This window comes from Lygodium microphyllum, chromosome 1, assembly GCF_053477565.2.
Source record: "Lygodium microphyllum isolate KBCC chromosome 1, Lygodium_microphyllum_v1.1.10, whole genome shotgun sequence".
Classification (NCBI taxonomy): domain Eukaryota; kingdom Viridiplantae; phylum Streptophyta; class Polypodiopsida; order Schizaeales; family Lygodiaceae; genus Lygodium; species Lygodium microphyllum.
The window spans coordinates 33,324,363-33,339,879 of record NC_141135.1 but is presented as its reverse complement, the minus strand read 5'-3'; positions in this window follow the sequence as shown (position 1 = coordinate 33,339,879).

The window sequence follows — 15,517 nt, the reverse complement described above, 5'->3', positions numbered from 1 at the left end:
AATCACGAACACATGCAATGAGGTCAAAAACCCTGCACGCAAACAAGACGTTGGGGGAAAACACATGCACGACGAAAAGGGGATGGTCACACATGAGAAAAGGAAAAAGGAGACAGGGAAAAGGGTTTTAAAAATGGAGGGGGATAAGGTAAGTGGTCTTAGGGTGGTTGGAGGTTTTTGATTGGTTGGTCATGTTTTTTGTTTTTTATTTTTTAAATATGAGTATTTAAAGATATATATATATAGTAATGGGTTTATGTGGTGGTGTGTGTGCTTGTTTTTTTTTTAAAGGTGTGTTTTGAAAATACATATAGAGATATATATGTATATAAAGTGTTTGTTTTGATTTGTTAAAAAATGGTGAAAGAAGGAAATTAAGGGGGGTTTACCATGAAGGTGGGTGGGCGGGCAGGTTTTGGGAGGGGGGGCGCTTTGAGGGGGTGGGTAGTGATCTCGAGTAGCAAGATCTGCCGCCGCTGATGAGGAGCCAACCGGGTGGCGGGCGACAAGGCACAAAATGGGGTGGCGCAACGGAAAATGGCCGTAAAGAGGCAGCGGGCGCTACTGAGTGGGGCGATGATCTCGAGCAACAGCACCTACAGCCGACAAGAAGCCAACTGGACGGTAGGGGACAAGGCACAAAATGGGTTGGCACAGCCATAGATGGCCGTGATCGTCACCGCCCGTGCAGTGGAGGCGGCGAGGATTACGTAAAGAGGCAGCGAGCGCTACCGAGTGGGCATCACAATGTTGAGGGCGGGATAGCGACGTCCTTAGTGGCGAGGTGGCGGTTGTTACAAGGCCAAGGAGCGAGCGGCCAGCGAGGGGGAGTGGGGGAGAGGAGAGGAGGGAGAGGGGAGGTAGGGAAGGATGGAGATGAAGGGTGGGGGAGGGTGGGAAGGATGGGGCAAGGATTTGGGGGGGTCACGGGAGGGTGGAGGGGTGGAAATTGGGTGGCGGGCAGGGGTCATGGGCGTGGGGGGGAGGGTGTGATAAACCTGCACTCGTTACGCACTCAACACGGCACAGAAAGGTAACACGATATATGAGCTCAAGGTATACTCTTGTATTATTCAATCCAAAAAGCGCGACAACATAGACACATCCCAGGACTACACCCTCGTGACGCCGCACATAAGAGGGTTCACCACTGGGTATAGGGAATCACACATAGAGTGGAAACAAGTCAGGGCTTTGAGTCACTACTACTCCCTATATAGGTGCAATCGGTAGCAAGGGCATGGTATACACTCACCCTCGCTTTGGATATGCTGACCTCAGCAATCTAAGGGTAGCATTTGTTATTTGACTCATCCGGGGTCTTAACACAGCTTTTCCTAGCAAGCTGGTCAGTGTCTGCCGGTTCAAGGGGACCGCGGGGTCTTAACACAGTCTATACTATCAGACTGGCCAGTGTCTGCCGCACTAGGACGTGGGGGCTTTTTGTTTGATGGAGTTATTTTTAATGATTGCTACCATGCGGGTCCACCCTCGACTCGATTACATTTGAGGAGTGGAGGCACGTTTGGGGTCTATGCTTGAGAACCACATTATTTGTTGGAGTGCTGGAGAGGGTCGTTGGAAGGAGCAGGGGGGTTCCCCTAGAGCCAAAGGGTGAAGGCATCCTTTCCGCATTCGCGGGCCTCTACTTCTGAGATCCAAGTGGCCTCCTTGAGTGGATGCCCGCACCACTTGGTGAGGTATTCGAGGAAGCCTCTTTGCTCCCTGCCTCAGAGGAATGCTTTTACTTCGAAGGGACCATTGGAATGGAGCACATGATGAAAACCCATATCTCACATCTAGTTTAGAGATCGGTAAAAGGCATGGGTCAGAGGGAGTATGCCAATGTGGACAGTTGATGGTGCATCAATGTGTCCCAACCCATTTGGTATAGGTGCAAGAAGGAAGGCCAAGGAGCCTTGTTGTGCAATGCGCCAAACAAAATGAGGTGTATCGTGATGGTGGAGAAGGCTCCTCCCGTGGGTACATAGGGAAAGGAGAACATACTTGTCTCCAATTGTTGGAACATACTTGTCTCGCATGCTTTTAATGAATACATGAGGACAACTTGTTCCTAAATCCCATTGATGTAAACCTCATGGCCACTTGTGCAAAAGTCGTATGTCTTGTGCGCAATTGATGGTGCAATAGTGCCCCGGGGGATCCACTAGGGTTTACCGTATGGTACCACATAAGTGTAAGAGAGGGGGGTTATTTAAGGGAAGGAAGGTACATTTTATAAGGTAAGATCCCATAAATAAGGGGTAGATAAGGGGTATTTTCATATATTTCTTGCACGCAAGTGACGTCTCCTTATTACTAGTAGTGAATCCCCTGTGAATAGTGCATCCTACCCTGTGCTTACATACAGTGTGAGAAGGAAGGCCAGGGGGCCTTATAGTGCCATGCACACAGGAATAAGTTGTGCTTTGTGCATTGAGAGGCCCATCCCATGCGTGCAACACTCCATTCACACGTTCCACCTCTCTGTTGGAGACAAAGGGCAAGGACTAGTCACTCACCCCACCCTCTGTCTCATGCGCTTTTAATGAATACAGAAGGCAACCCATATTCACATCCCCATCTAATTAGGATGAAAACTCACATTGCTCAAAGTTTGTCGATGAAGATCAACTTTGTCTGGTTGATGATGTCAACTTGTATTAGTTGATGAAGAGGCATACGCAAGGAGGTAGCCAATAAGACCAGTACTTGGATTCCATATTGGAAATATCGTCTGTTGGGAGGAGTCAGAAGCACTGATGGGGTTGCAAGATTCAGCACACCAAGGGAGGCAAATTTGAAACTTATTCTAGAAGAGTTACGCTAGTAATTCAACTATCTTAGACTGTGGAGTGTTACCACCTTTTCCATAGCTAGCTTCCTGTCCAAGGGTGTTTGTCACCTTTTCTTGGAACGAGGCATGTTATGACAGGGAATTTCTTCATTTTCTCCCATAATAGTTTGTTTGTTTTTTCTTTCCTTCTTTTTTTTTTCTATTTTTCCTATTCCCGAGGGTGTCTCCACCTTTTCTCGAAGAATAGGTCGGTATGATAGGGATCAAAGTCCTTTTCTCCCATGACCAATATATATTTATTCTCTTTTTTTTATTTTTTTTTATTTTCAAAGAGAAGAATGGTTGAAACACCATGTACTAGAACCATCCTTGCCACCTCTGCTGGATTAGATAGAAAGGGAGCACTATTGGGGTGAAAGGTGACTATGAGGGATTAACAGAACAAGGCCACCTCATGAGGATTAGCAAGAGGGCTATCAGGAGCAATAGGTAAAGCCATACCAACCGACATGCAAGGAATGAGGAAGCTATCGGCGGTGATTGTTAGGATCCTCAAGGAGGGTAATACATCTTATAGGGGCCCATCCGTCGTTGTTGAAGCTTGCTTGGAAACTTTCCAAATTGAGAATCATAAGCAAGGACTAAGTTACATTTCTTAAACTCCTGCTTGATGAAGCTATCATGATAGGCCTTTCTGTGAGCTTGCATGGCTTCCATATATTGTAGGGCCATCCTGCAAGTCTCATCTAGAAATTCCAGGTGCAAGAAATGGCATTACAGGGACTCCTAATCTCCCAAGTGTTGTTTGATAGCCATGTGCAAAGAGGGTAGCTCAAGTTTAATAGGGAAGACAACCTCTATACCATATACCAAGTGGAAATGGGTCTGTCCTATAGTAGCCTTATGGGTGGTTATGTACATCCAGAGAGCCTTTGTAAGTCGATCGTCCCAATCTATCACGACAATGTGCAACAATCATCCTTGTTAGGATCGAGTAGAGGATGCGATTGGTAACTTCGACTTAGCTGTTGGCTTTGGGGTAATAGGGTGTGGACTTATGATGGCATATCTTGTATAGCTCTATCAATTCTTCCATAATATTGTTGAGAAAGTGAGTACCTCTATCACTTACAAGCTTCAGGGGATTGCCAAAACAGGTGATGATGTTCTCATACAAGAACAGGGCCACGTTGTTTCCATCATCTCACTTGAGAGGTTTGTCTTCATACCACTTTCTCATGTAGTCCGTACAGACCAAGATGTATCTATTCTGTTTCCTTCTGGTTGGCAGATCGATGGGACCAATGAAGTCAATTTCCCACTTCTTGAATGGCTTTAGGGTAAGGATGGGTTGTAGATGCATAGTGCTAGATTTGGTAGGTTTTAGCATTCTTTGACAAGTATCACAATGTTTACAATAGTCATGGGCATCCTTGTGGAGGGTCGGCCACCAATATCCTCCTAGTAAAGCCTTTTGGGCGGTCGCTTCTCCTACCAATTTTCCTCCACAGGACACATCATGGTATGCTTTTAACACGATTCCAATCTCTTCTCCTACAACACATCTACGCAATACTTTATCTTTGCCTTTCTTATATACAGAGTACCACCTAACACGATGTAGGGGGATGATTCCAACAAAAGCTTCTTCTTCTCATGGGTAGAGATACCAAGGGGATATTGTTGGCTTGCCAAGAGGTTGGCTATGTCTGTGTACCATGGGGTAATAGTTTTAATTAGAAAAAGGGAAGCATCAGGAAGGTCTGGATCATCCTGCTCTTCGTCATCACTCTGAGGGATTCATGAAAGATGATCAGCTAGAACATGGGAGTGACCGGGTTTGGTAACCACTTCAAAGTCAAACTTCTAAAACAAAAGGAGCCATCTCATCATTCTTCCCTTCACATCTACCTTGTTCAAAAGGATAGATCCTCATGATCCACGTAGAATTTGAAGTGTGTTGATAGCAAGTAGTATCGAAACTTCTCCAAGGCAAACACCATTGCTAGGCACTCCAGCTCCATCATTATACAGTTTTGTTCTCTGTCGATTACCTTTCGGCTAGAATAACAAATAGTTTTATCTAACTTCGAGGGGCCCTTTGGGCATAAAACCGCACTTAGGCCTTCAACTGATGCATCAGTGTGCACATGGAACTCCTTTGTCCAATCAGGAGGCTGCAAGATAGGTGCTTCAATAAGGCACTACTTCAGGATGTTAAATGTCTTGTCACAATCAATGGTCCATGTAAACTCTACATCTTTCCTTAGGAGCTTATGTAGGTGGGCTGCATTTGTTGTGAAGTGTGCAATGAACCTTCTGTAATAGTCCACATCGCCAAGAAATCCCCTCAACTGTTTGAGGTTGCTTGGTGTTGTTAAGGCTGCGATTTTCTCAATCTTTGCAAGATCTATTGATATCCCCTATGTAGAGACAATATGGCCTAGAAGAACTCCTAAATAGACTCTAAATATATACTTGTCAGGGTTGAGAGAGATCCCATACTTTTGATATTTGTCAAAGCACTGCTCTAGGCATTAGGGGAGTTTTGAGGTCTCGAAAATGCCTTTTAGGAGATAGAAAGAGAGTGCTCTAGACCAATAGGAGTAAAGCCTCCGTAACAACACTTCTAATGTAAAAAATGTAAAAAATAATTTTACAAAAAGATACATATATAATAATATTACAAATTTTTATTATCAATATCTATTTTTAGCCTCTTATATTCGTGATTATGACATTCTTTGCATTAATGATATACAGTCCCGGCCTCTTTTATTTAATGATATGTCTGAATTAATGATAATGACAGGTTTACTCTAAATTCAAATTAGTAAAAAGCTTGGCACATATTTTTTTCCCTCCTTTCTTTTGTCCCTCTCATGTTTTTCCCTCCTTTATTTTGTCCCTCTCGTGGTAGCCTAGTCTTCTATGTGTGTGTGTGTTATGGATACAAAAATTTGACCTTCAACAAGGCATCCAAGCTCCCAAATCACATCCATATCAGTGTTTAACCCATTCCAAAAAGATGGAAGATGGATTCCTACAATCATTAGCAAAGGCAGTTGGATCACCATGCAACAGGAAAAATGTGGGAAAATCAAAGATATGAGAGCTCATTCATCTCTATTGGAAGGGTAGAATGCGAGATTTCAAGCTTGGAGTAAATAAGAATAGTATAAAAGAGGTTCTGATGCAACATGTGTTTATACATAGAGAGCTATAGTTGGAACTTGGAAGTTCAAATCTTCCAATGCATAAAACAAAATGTAAGGATTTAATTATATTAGTCTTTATTTTCTTGAACTTGGTTTAAGATTTTCCATTATAACATTTGTTCACTTGTCTTGTAGATGTCTATCCCTCTAATCTCGAGGAATGGCAACCGATCGAGTCTATTGTTGATGTGATTGATGTGATGCATGGCTTGATTGGAGAAGAGATATACAAAGGTAGAAAGAAGACAAACATTATAGAGAATGGAATATTCTTCTATGACCATTCTTATATTGTCCCCATGCAGCAGCGTAGCCAATGGGGATCAATATACCCCCTTCCTTTGCTAGATTTTTCAAGCTTGGAGTTGCCTTTGCCAAGTCCAGCTACTAGTGAGGGCTATAGATGTAAAATATTTTTTGAGATACAGAGAGCATTAAAACCTAGTATCTCAAATAGGCTAAGCAAAGCTACTTTTTTCATGCCTATTAATATATTTCTTGACTTCTTTTCTGATGCTGAGATAAGAAAATCAACGGCTATGCTTACAGTGAAGAGAGTAACATATGATCATGTTATACAATTTGTTGATGAGAGATTGTAATGAACGGGGATCACGGGAACATGGCATGGGAACATACTAGTCACACTGACAGTATATAAGGTGTAAGAGGGTATTTTGAGGCATCACAGAAATTATCAAGAAACTCTCTTTTCACCTTCTCAATCTTCCATGGCTTCTTCTTCTTCCTCTTCTTCTTTTTTCACTCTTTCTCTCTCTTCTTCTGCCTTTCTCTCTCCTCTCCCTCTTCTCCTGCAGTCCTCCTCTCTCTCCTTCCCCTTAGTTAGGATAGTTAGGTCTCTTTCATTACAAGTGTATCAGAGCTTTGTCCTTGATCCTTCTCTTTTCCCATAGATTTAGGGCTCTCACAGTTTCCCACAGTTAGAAAATTCCAGTTACATCTCTCTCACAGGTACACAGGAGTACTCAGGTAGGCTGTCAGCCCTCTTGAAGACTATGGCAGCCTTTCTTGGAGCTTTCCCAAGAACCATGGACACATCTGGAGGTGAGCAGAAAAATTTGACAGGTTGTCACTAATTTTCATGCAAGTTTCTTGAGGATTTTGGGCAAAAAGGAGGGTAGCACAGTTAGAGAAGGCCAAAAGCTCAGTTACTTTTCAAGAAGACCTTCTCTCTCCTCCTTCCACAAGCTGCCTGCAAGCTCCCATGGAGGAAACCAACTCCAAATCTTGCTCTCCCACTTCTTCCATGAAGCATCAGCCTTGCCCCTTCACTTTCTGAAGCTCAAGAGCCACTGATCAAGCAAGGCTGAGCTGGGTGGTCATCCCCAACCCTCCAGGAGCAACCCCGAAATTTGTGATACAAAAAACGGGTTGCTTCTTGGCCTATTAGAAATCTTGAAGATTTTGGTCTTTTCTTGGTCCCTAGAAGTCCCTCTTCAAGCCTAGCTCAAGATTTCAGCCATCAAGAAGCACGGGAAGAAGATTAGAAGCAAGATTTGAAGACATGCACTTGTGGGCAGCCATGGCTATGGGAGTAGAGCTTCAATTTCAGTAAGAGCTCTTCATGGGAAGGTCCTGAGCCATCCTTCCCCAAGCTTGACTTCACCCTTTCTTGATGAAACACAACCATTTTGGAGCTGTGGAGCATGCAGGATCAAATTGGAGCTCTGATGAAGGACTGAAGTGGCATTAGTGGCTGCCTTCTTCTCCAAAAGACTCAAGGTAACCGATTCTTGGCTCTCATTCTCTCCGTTTAACCCTCTCGTTGAATCCTATCCACTTGTTTGAGAGAATGTATGAGTCCAAGTAGATAATAGGAGTCCCAGACATTGTATGCATCCTGAATATTAATCCCAGTCATTTCCCTTTGATCTTATGGCATTGGAATGGATTTTACTCATGCTGAAGCTTCATTGAGATTATATTTTTGCTTACCCATAACCCGTTTGGCTTCTTGTGAATTGGATGAGCCAAGAATTGATAAAACAAAATCCATTATATAAGGGTGAGTAGGCAGTGAGTCACTGCTCTACCAGTAAGCTCTCTATCCCTATTCCCCATTCTAATTCCATGCACTTCATGAAAAGCCCAAAATTTTGATTCCTGAAATGCATCTCATGCTGGGTGTTTAATTAGTAAATGTATGCCATGTATATTCTGAGTGAGGAAAAGCCCGATGCCAGGCAAGGTGGCAAGACAAAAGAGGGGTGAACCCCCCTTGCCATCAAAGACCGTGAAGGGGTGCACAACCCAGTCCGGGGGGAACTTTGCCCACCTCTCGGTGAACCGGAGCCCAAAGAATTATTTTAGGTGCACGTAAATTTGATGGAATAGCCGGAGCCCTGATCATTTGAGTCTACAGCCCCCTACATGCATTGGTAATGTCATGAATCACTTGGTAATGTATGGTGGATGCATGCAAGAAGGACAGGGTATGTAGTTATGGAAATGGTCTCAGCAATGAACTACGGATGAAAAGGATGTATGGCTCTATGTGGCATTGAGAGCTATCATTGAGGCCCTGGATGTTTGGGATAAGACCCTCACCATTGGGATAAGGTACGCTCCTTGAGGGAGTCTTTGCAGGGTATTGCAGACAGTCAATCTTACACATTCAATCCACAAAAGTTGATTACAAAAAAGCCTTATTGTGTGACTGATTGTGGGCCCTATCACTTGATTCGAAGAGGGCATCATCCCCTTCAATCTGAACTAAAAACCTCCCCATTCCGCCTTACGGTTTGGGAGATACACTCAGTTTTGTGCTCAGAGGTACTGTGGGATAGGCAGCAGTCCTACACAGTAAGTCCACAAAAGTTGATTACAGCAAAGCCTTCTTGTGTGAGTGAGCATGGGCCCTATAGCTTGATTTGAAGAGGGCATCCTCCCCTTAAAAACCTTCCTATTCCGCCCTACGGTTTGGGAGATACACTCAGTTTTGTGCCCAGAGGTACTGTGGGATAGGCAACACTCCTACATAGTCATCCCACAAAAAGTGACCATAGCAAAGCCCTAATCATTTACTATTAGAGATATTTTTACAAAGCCTCATAGAGGGGATTGAGGGCTTTCATTTGAATCAAAAAGTTTGGCAATCGGAGCTTTCTAGCTCAATATATCGTCATTTCTGTAACAAGGGGTCTAGTGGACTGCACTTGGGATGGCAGGCCACAAGGGTAAAGCAAAGGCCCAGGAGGACTTTCAGCGTGAAATAAGGGACTCCTGTGTCTCAATGAACGATCCTAGCTCATCCCAGGAGGATTGTGAAGACATGTTTGAAGAAGGTGCCCCCAAGATAGACGCTTATCTCTGCTCAACCAAACCTTATGCCAACATAAGACCCATCATGCTGAACGACATCGAGAGATGGAGCAACGCCACAGGGAGATGGAAACCCGCCGAGATCACCATCATTCCGAGATGATGGCCAAGATGGACTTACACATAGAGTGCATGGGCGCCCTCATCCCCGCCATTGCCCCCCCCCCTCGGATCGACCTAAGGAGTATGTCCCTCCCCGTGAGGCTAACCGCCCTTCCCCCTTGGAGACCGGGCGTAGCCCACAAGGTCTTGGTGGTACTCATGTCATTCCCCATAGCACTTATGAGACGGGTGAGCCTTCCACCTGACACAATGAGCCCCTCCTTTCCTCCCCCATTACAAATCCTTCAAGCCCATCCTTGGCATCCCAACTCCCCCGTAACGGAAGCTATTTGCACACTCAGGGGAATGGCTCCAATGCAAATCTTGGGCAGCATGGAATGCACGGAGTACATGGGCAACATGCATATGGAAATGGGTAGCATGCATATGGTAATGGGCAGCATGGACATTTTGGATAGCAAGGTCCTAATGGGCAATTTGGTCCTCATGTAATGCAAGGGCAGCATGGCCCCCATGGAAATATTGGACAGCCGGGGATTGGACAGCAAGGCATGTATGGGCAGCATGTAGCACATGGCATTCATGGGCAGTAAGGCCCAAATGAGCTACGTGATAAGATTGTGTTTACTAATTTCAATGGGCAGTCCTCATCCCCAACTGAACTAGAGGAATGGACCTCTAAATTGGAAGCCTAGTTTCTCATCTACCCCCGTACCGATGAGGCAAAGATTATTTTTGCCTCCCTTCATTTAGAAGGTTTTGACACACATGGTGGAGATTCGTTTAAAGAGAAAATCAGCAGTTTTGTGATTTGGAAGAGTTCAAGATGCATATGATCCAAGTTTTTATCTCTCAGTGGAAAAAGAACGCTTGGCTAGACAATGGTATCAATTTAATCAGCAAAATCTCACCGTGAGGGAGTACACCAACCAATTTATGAACCTATCCATGTATGTTGAGGCAGTCAGTGATGAGGCCAAATTACATAAATACATTTATGGGCTATATGCGCATCTCTCAGCTGATGTAATGGCTCAAAAGCCAGCCACCCTATTTGCAGCCATAGAATTGGCTGAACGCTATGGTCGGAAATACCATCGCAATGAGGGCATGCATCCCATTGCAGGACAGCAAAGATACCCTATCAGGAAATCCCCATATGCTAATAATTATCGCAACAACAATGCAGGGATTGGCAGCCCAAAATCCCTACTTACCCCACTTTTAATGTTGAAAGGAAATATGGCAGTTTTGGGACAGCACCACCCTCAAAAAGTGACCCAAAGTATGCTGAAAATAAGACAAGGAATGGCTTTAGTCCTAACGGTCAAAAATTCACTCCTCCTGAAGTTGTCAAGGATAGAAAAGCCAAAGGCTTGTGCTTTAAATGCGGGGATAAGTACACTACTGATCATGCATCCAAATGCCCCTTTAAGAATGCCATTGTCAAGTTTAATAGCATGTATGTGCTAGAAGATAGTGACAAGTTAGAAGAGGAATTGCATGACAACTCTCCCATGATGACGCTTGCTGAAAATGCTGAATATGAAGAGGATCTTGATATCGATCAGTTTTATGACTCACCGGATGGGTTCTCTTTTGACCCTGGTGGTTGCCCCATTGATGACATGCTTGGAAATGACCCTTGGCACCCCTCATTCACCACTATATCAGCTTGCTCGATCTCCATGGATGCATGGACCGGCTCTAGGAGCCCGAACACCCTATGAGTACATGGTAATATTGATGACAAGAGTGTATACATCCTCATAGATAGTGGCAGCATGCACAGTTTTGTGAATAAATCGACTCTTGGCCATTTGACATGTGTTCCCACTGAATTACAGCAACCTCTTTAGGTTCAAGTGGCCAATGGAAATGAGGAAGTGAGCTCCCATGTATGCACACAAGTGTCTCTTATGCTGACCGAAAATTACACAGCAAAGGTGGACTTAATTACCCTTGATATGGGCCCTATGGATGTTGTTTTGGGATGTGATTGGCTTCAACAGTTGGGAAAAATCTCTATGGACTTCTCTCAGCTAAATATGGAGTTTGTAATGCATGGGCAGCTTGTACACTTGGAGGGAATCAAAGAAATTGCATATTTTTAGCTTATAACAACAAGACAACTCAAAAAGGAATTCGAGAAATGCTCCCAAATCTTTGTCTTGCATTTGCATAAGGATAATGATGACCAACACACCTTGCAAAATGTAGCACTAAAAGATCTTTTGGCTGAATATGAGGACCTATTTTAGCCCCTCACTACCCTTCCCCCTCAGGGATCGGTGGATCACCCGACTAAGTTGGAGCCCCATGCCAAGCCCATCAACAAACCCCCATATGGACTCTCTAAATGTGAGAGAGAGGAAGTAGCAAAGCAAGTCAAGGAGCTCACTGAAATGGGATTCATAGAGCCTAGCTCTTCCCCTTATGCCTCCCTGGTTCTATTGGTTAAGAAAAAGGACAGATCCTTCCGGTTGTGCATTGACTACCATGATCTCAATAAGATCACCGTCAAAAATAGATACCCCATCCCTCGAATTGATGACTTATTTGATGAACTCAAGGGAGCACGCTACTTCACCAAGATTGATTTGTGATCTGGTTACCACCAAATCAAAATGAGGGTGGGTGATGAAGTCAAAACAGCCTTTCAGACTGACCGTGGCTTGTACCATTTCCTTGTCATGCCATTTGGGCTCACTAATGCTCCCGCCACATTTCAAAGCTTAATGAACAAAATATTGCAGCCATGGCTTTTCCAGTTTGTGTTGGTATTCTCTGATGATATACTCATTTACAGCAAGTCACTGCATGAGCATCTAAAGCATGTTAGGCAAATTTTTGATGTACTAAGAGAGCACCGGCTATTTGCTAAAGAAAGCAAGTGTGTCTTCATGCAAACAAAGGTTGAGTACTTGGGACACATTGTTAGTGAAAAAGGCATCCAAGGTGATCCTAAGAAAGTGCAATGTGTCCAGGAGTGGCCCACCCCCACCACCACTACCTCCTTGCGTGGTTTTCTTGGCCTCTCCTCTTTTTATCAGAGATTTATTTGTCTTTATGCCACAATTGCAGCCCCGTTAACAGACAGGCTGAAAAAAGAGGCTTTCCTATGGGATGAATTGGCTGACCGTAGTTTTTAGCACAGCTGAAAGACTTGCTCACTTCAGCCCCCATCCTCGTATGCCCAAATTTTCAAAGGATTTTACCATCCAGTGTGATGCTAGTGGACAGGGTATTGGTGCAGTCTTGCTGCAAGAACACGGGGTAATAGCATTTGAGAGCCAAAAATTGGATGATAAAGAGAGAGAGTTGCATGTCTATGATCAAGAGATGTTGGCAGTCATTCATGCTATCAAAAAGTGGCATCACTACTTGTATGGCAGTAGATTTAAGGTGAAAAGTGACCACCGTGTGCTCATACTTCTTGACTCAGCCCAACCTCACTCCCAAATAACATAGATGGGTGGCTACCCTACAAAACTATGACTTTGAGATTACCCACATCAGTGGCAAGGACAATGTAGTGGCTGATGCACTCTCTCGCATGTGGGCATGCAAGGTTTCATCTATCACTGAACTCCACCATGATTGGATTGAAGAGCTCCAAGAGGCATACTTGCTTGATGCTGAATTCAGCCCTCTTTTCTAGAAATTACAGCAAGGTGTCATGGATGACAACTCCCAATATCAGCTCCACAACGGCCTCATTTGGATCCATAGCTGTATTGTGATTCCCCATGCCTCTTCTTTCACCCAAAGGATCCTTGAAGAGATGCATTCTTCACTGATTGTTGGGCACTTAGGGGTCTTCAAAACATATGACCGAGTTTTAAAAAGCTTCCATTGGAAAGGCCTATGGTGGGATGTTAAAGACTTTATGTCTAGATGTGTACCTTGTCAACAAAATAAAGATAGCACTCTTAGACCGGGTGGATTGTTGCAGCCCTTACCTATCCCCAAAGGAAAATGGACCCACATTACCATGGATTTCATCACTGGTTTACCTACAACCAAGAAGAGTTGGGATAGCATATATGTGGTAGTTGACCGACTCACTAAAGCAGCCCATTTCATCCCTACAAAATCCTAGTTTACAGCATCTCAAGTTGCCACTCAGTTTATGGAGCATGTTTTTAAGTTGTATGGCTTACCCCACATCATAGTACATGACCGGGACACCAAATTTATGAGTAAGTTTTGGCAGAAAATTTTCAGCTCCATGGGGACCAAATTGGCTCCGTCTACAGCCTATCATCCCCAAACGGATGGGCAGACCAAGAGAGTCAATAAGTGGCTTGAAACCTATTTGTGACATCTTTGTCATGATGTGCAGAATTCTTGGGATGTATGGCTGCACTTGGCTGAATTTTCTTACAATAACTCCACTCATTCGAGATTTGGAGTCTCTCCCTTCGAAGCATTGTATGGTTATCGGGTGCCCCTTCCTACCATGATCTTCAATGAAAAGCTCAACCCCCTTGGAAAAGAAGAGTTGGACCGCATGCAAGATTTACTTCAATAATGCAAGGGAAACCTCAAAAGGGCTCCAGAGCACATGAAGCTCCATGTTGATGCAAAAAGAAGACCCATTGACTTTCAAGAGGGTGAATTGGTACTCCTCAAGGTCCCCAAGTCCCGTTATGCTACACTAAAGGACGGTTCTTGCAACAAGTTGGCACATCGTTACTATGGGCCCTACAAAATCATTAAGAAGGTTGGGGACTTGGCTTACCATCTCCAACTCCCTCCCACTACTAAGATCCATGATGTCTTCCATGTGAGCCAATTGAAACCTTTCATTGGCACTCCCAAAGATCATGTAGAGGAGCTACCACCCATAGATGAGGAGGGCCTTATCCAGTATATTCCTGAAGCGGTCATTGGGCAATGTGAAAAGCAACTCTGCACCCGTTCCGTACATGAATACCTGATCAAATGGCAAGGTCTACCAATAGAGGAAGCCTCTTGGTGCCCAGCATCTATTTTGGATGAATTTCCACACCTTAAGGAGGCCGTATTGGCTGGAACTTAACCATGACACATGTTTTGGGCTACAATCTGCATCTGAATAGCCACATGTTTTGCACCAGTTTTGGTCCCGGTCCATTTTCAGCCCCATCCTCCATACATGGACTGAAAGTACACCTCAAGGGCTCCGTGCTAACACCTTACTTGCCCCGATCGGTGTTCCCTAGTTGAAGTTATGGCTGTTTTTCTCCAGCCATACCATCTGGGATAGCACACTAGTAATTCCTAGAAAACCCTCTATTTTGTAACAGTTTTGGTCCTGACCTAATTGCAGCCCTGCCCCACCCACATGGGCTGAAATTACATCTCATGGACTCCGTAAGGACACCCCAACTATCCCATTCGGAGTTTCTCACACAAAGTTTGATTTCCTACAACACACCCTTACAGTCCATGACTACATCCCTTGTTTTTGAGGACAAAAACTTTATGAGACGGGATGGTTTGTAATGAATGAGGATTACGGGAACATGGCATGGGAACATACCAGTCACACTGATGGTATATAAGGTGTAAGAGGGTATTTTGAGGCATCACAGAAATTATCATGAAACTCTCTTTTCACCTTCTCAAGCTTCCATGGCTTCTTCTTCTTCTTCCTCTTCTTCTTCCTTTTTCCCTCTTTCTCTCTCTTCTTTTTCCTTTCTCTCTCCTCTCCCTCTTCTCTCATGCAGTCCTTCTCTCTCTCCTTCCCCTTAGTTAGGACAATTAGCTCTCTTTCATTACAGGGATCGAACACTAGGATAGAAGGGAAAATTATATGTAAGATAGATCAAGACTCTATAGCTTGTAAATATATGATTGCTACTCAAAATTTCATGCTTAGATTTTATTATAGAAGATGGCATTATGTTGGCGGTAGTCTGGTTGCTTTAGATCAAAATCTTGATAATTTTAGCAAAGATCCTATAGTGGTTCTTGATGTTTGGTACAATGAGGGCATTATTGCAATCCTAAAGGTTAGATCATCATGTACGCTACATCAAGTGAGGATGGATTTACAGAATGAAGATATTGAACTATCATACTCATTTGTGATTCAACTTAATAATAAATG